The sequence below is a fragment of the Dendrobium catenatum genome, unplaced genomic scaffold, assembly GCF_001605985.2.
Source record: "Dendrobium catenatum unplaced genomic scaffold, ASM160598v2 fragScaff_scaffold_1323, whole genome shotgun sequence".
Classification (NCBI taxonomy): domain Eukaryota; kingdom Viridiplantae; phylum Streptophyta; class Magnoliopsida; order Asparagales; family Orchidaceae; genus Dendrobium; species Dendrobium catenatum.
The window spans coordinates 36,792-40,680 of record NW_021319785.1 but is presented as its reverse complement, the minus strand read 5'-3'; the positions used below and the strand labels follow the sequence as shown (position 1 = coordinate 40,680).

General features: G+C 40.1%; 1 long non-coding RNA gene across 1 annotated transcript; it reads right to left on the bottom strand.

Moving 5' to 3' along the window:
- Nucleotides 1-256: 256 nt before the first annotated feature.
- On the bottom strand, nucleotides 257-2,535 carry LOC114580819. The gene is made up of 3 exons (XR_003702405.1): nucleotides 790-2,535; nucleotides 597-684; nucleotides 257-532 (listed from the first exon to the last, which is right to left on the bottom strand). It is a non-coding gene; the product is annotated as an uncharacterized LOC114580819 (long non-coding RNA).
- Nucleotides 2,536-3,889: the final 1,354 nt, after the last annotated feature.

Genomic DNA, 3,889 nt, shown 5'->3' with positions numbered 1-3,889 from the left:
GCGGTGGAGACGAGGCCCGCTATGGGTGGTCAAGGAAGCACTTGAGCAGTGTAAAACATTCTCAGTCAAGTTGAGCGAGAAAGCTTTACCTCAAAAATAAACTGAAATGGAATATACTGCACTTATTTTACTTTGCCTTAGATTTGCTTTCCATCCAACCAAACACCAAAAAATGAAAAAGTAATGCATTTACTTTACTTCGCATTTACTTTTCTTCCAACCAAACTGCCCCTTAATGAATCCTGACATCATTTATTTCTACAAGGGTATATGTCAAATTTATAGTAATATTTCGTTCACTTACTTTTCTTAGAATTGGATGAAGTTTTTCTTTCTTTCTTAATGCTCTCAATCAAAAAGAAAAGAAAACATTTTCCTTCTCTTTTTTCTTTTTCTCGGCTCCCAAGCAGAATGTAAGTCTACAAATCATAAAAATTTGAAGGCAGGAGATATTACCAGGTACTCCATTTAATGATCCATCAGGAACAGCAACTCTTGGAGTCAACGCCGGATTCATCTCAGGCTTGATATCCTGCTACAAACTTAGATCAGTATTTCAGGAACAAAAGTATCAAAATTATTTTAAGGTAAGCTACCTGCATTCCACCAGATTGTTGTTGGCTCCTAGCCTGCACCGGTTGTAAGGCCCCAGAGATAGCACTAGCAGAGCCCTGCAGAATTTGTCTACCCAAACAAAACAAGTATATAACTCTTCTCGTTGTGCAAATTAATAGCATACCTCCAATAACTATAAAAAATAGACAAGGCAAATAAATAAATAAAACATACTTGCAAGAAGTCCATAAATAAAAGTGTTTTAGGATAGCAAATAATATGAAATCCAGTAATTGGGGCTTCTGATGAAGAGCTCAATCAAGTGTCACAAGAAGTTCCTTCAGCTTCTTCTAACTAACATTTTCTGAAGGAAAAAAGACATCACTTCCATGCAAACACTAACAGCATTAGTTAATTACAATAATCTTAAGACTTGAATCAAACATAATCATCATTAGCCTAAAACCAACTATGAATCCTGTTCCACCATCCTATCCAGTTATATCTGATCCTACTAAGGTGTTGCATGTGATGTTAACTCTTATCTTGTGCAAATCTTTATGCGCAACTTCTAGAAATATTCAATCAAGCACTTTAGCAATGCAATCTCGATGAATGATTATGTTTTATAATTCCTTTGTCAAGAATTATGAGATTACTTAGAAGTTAGAAGGGCTCAAGCTCATCTTCATCATCAACAACATTAGCTTAAAGCCAAGAATCTGGAACACCCTTCCCTAATTCCATCTCACTCGCCCGTCAATGTTACCATCGTCCTGGCTAATGACAGCGCGAAGCATGGATTGGAATCTCCTCCACCATAGCATTCTCTTTAACATAGACAACCTAACATCGCATGAGTAGGTGTATTATTCTTTTTAGTGAGGAAGTGTTCAGAAAAGTGGAGATCGGACTTAATCCGACTTTCGATTCCCTTAGGAAAGAAAATTACCATGAATGTCAAATTTACCAATATTCACAGGATGAGTGGCTTCCCTAAGATCATCTCCAACCGAACTCCATACCACCGTATGTCGTCCGTCATTTGCTCCATTCGAACTCCAAATCGCACACCAAATTCTGGAAGGTGAACAGTCTGACGCCAATATTGGCTTCAGACGGTTCACTTACGCCAAAAAATTGGCTGGGGGTTTTACCGAAGAAACGAGCGAAAGTGGGAGAAAAGCGCGCCAAAGATGGTTACCTTTGCAGGAAGCGCGAGAAAGAAGAAGAAACAACGTTTGATTTGAGAAGAATAACTACATTTTGAAGTTTTACTGCATTTTGGAGTATAAAATGGATTTTTCCGTTGGAGATGCCCTAAGAACATGGAGGGATTTTTAAGAGTTCATTAAAATTATTTTATTGGATACACATGGCATTTCAGCACACCGTTAATCTTCAAAATGTCAATCAGTTTATCATTTATCATTTTTCATTGTTAAAAAATGGAAATTAAAAAATTATGTGCAATCTGATGCCCAATGTTAACAAGTACCAATCTTAGAAAGTTACACCATTAACTGCCGTGAACTGCATGCCAAATTGATGATACTATAAGCAACCAGGCAATTTGTTCTACCATATCTAGGCCTTATGGCCAGTTGTATAAACTCAAACACAGAATTCACTAAGAGCACAAAACCACATAATCATGGTGGGGTTCTATTAGGATAGAAAAGAAAGGGTTAAATTTAATAAGGCTCCATTTGGCATAACTTTCAGCTGTCTGATTCAACTTCCATGAACAGAAGCAATTAAATATGCCAAGAAAAATAGCTATAGGAAAAAATCTAGTTGTATGAAAGCTGACAAGCATTTTTCTTAGAATGATGATTTAAGTAGCTTTCTAGAATAATGTTCCATGTATTTTAGCTTTTGTCATCTAAACAATTAATGATTTATTATGTTAATCAATTATTTACAAATTAATATTAGGGAATTATGTTATAATTATATAAAATGTCAAGTAATATCCATTTAGAACATTCAAGGTGCGTCCCAGCTGCTGCTGTCGGTAAAGTAGGTTGTGAAATTATTGGCTGTATCTATGCAAATTCGACAATTAATCTCCGGCGAAGCTTTGTCCTCAAATGGCCAATCCCTTCACTTCCTGACCCCTGTTAACCCCTCGCGCTCTCTCGCCTCATCGCCTTTCCTACGACCATCGCTCCTACCCGTGAGACTCCGCCTCTTCCGCAGCTCCGCCGCCGCGCATACGCCACCATCAGACCTCAATCCATCACTGGTTCCGGTGATCCTCTCATCCACAAATGGCATCGGTGGTGTCTCTATCGCTGCGGCCGCATCGACGATTGACGTCGATGCGGTGACGGAGGCGGAGCTGAAGGAGAACGGGTTCCGAAGCACTCGCCGAACGAAGCTGGTATGCACGATCGGGCCATCTACATATAAAGCGGAGCAGATTGAAGCGCTTGCCGTCGGCAGGATGAATGTTGCGAGGGTCAACATGTGCCACGACACGCAGGATTGGCACCGACGGGTTATACGACAGGTGCGCCAGTTGAACGATGATTCTGGGAAGCCAGCCTCAATGATGTCGACACTGAGGCGGGAGAGCAGGCGAGTGACGGTAATCTTCTCGCTGATGGTCATGGTGGCGCCTGGAGATTGTTCGCCGTCGCAGAGAGTCGTGTCGAAGATGCGAACGTAGGCGGGATCGGTGATGAGGTTCGGTTTGTAATCCGGCGATAAATGTAAGGGCATTCATGTATTTCTCATACCTACGAATAGCGGGAAGCAGCCGAACGCAGGAGGCTTCCTCCGGACATAGAAAGCAACCGCGGGATGCAGAAATTTTCAGACCGAAGCATGACCGCGTAACTCCAAACCACCTCTAAGTTACGTTTCGTGCCGCACAGTAGGGAAAAAGCCGTCCCAAACGTACCCTCAATCAACTCATACCAATGCCGTACAGTTTTACCAAGAAACAACCTCAACTCTTGCCAAACCTATAAATCAATCTTAACATTATGCGATAACACATCACAACACAACATAGCAATGTCAACAAAGTCCAAGTTATCTACTTGCAACTGTTATTTAAGTATTTTGTGTTTTCAGAGAGGTTAGAATATATCCTTGCTACTTTACACCTTCATTGTAGTTAGTATGCGACTACATGTCCTTTGTCAAAATGGTCAAATTGGTCATCATAAATGAACATTTTTAGTATGCCAGCACCATTACCCGCCATGATGTGAAACATAATGCATGGAAACAAGAACTGCTTGGGGATTTTAATATAAGATTGATAAAGCTTTGCTAGTTATAGAATTAATGATTTCCCAAGTTAGGTTTTCATAATTATCAA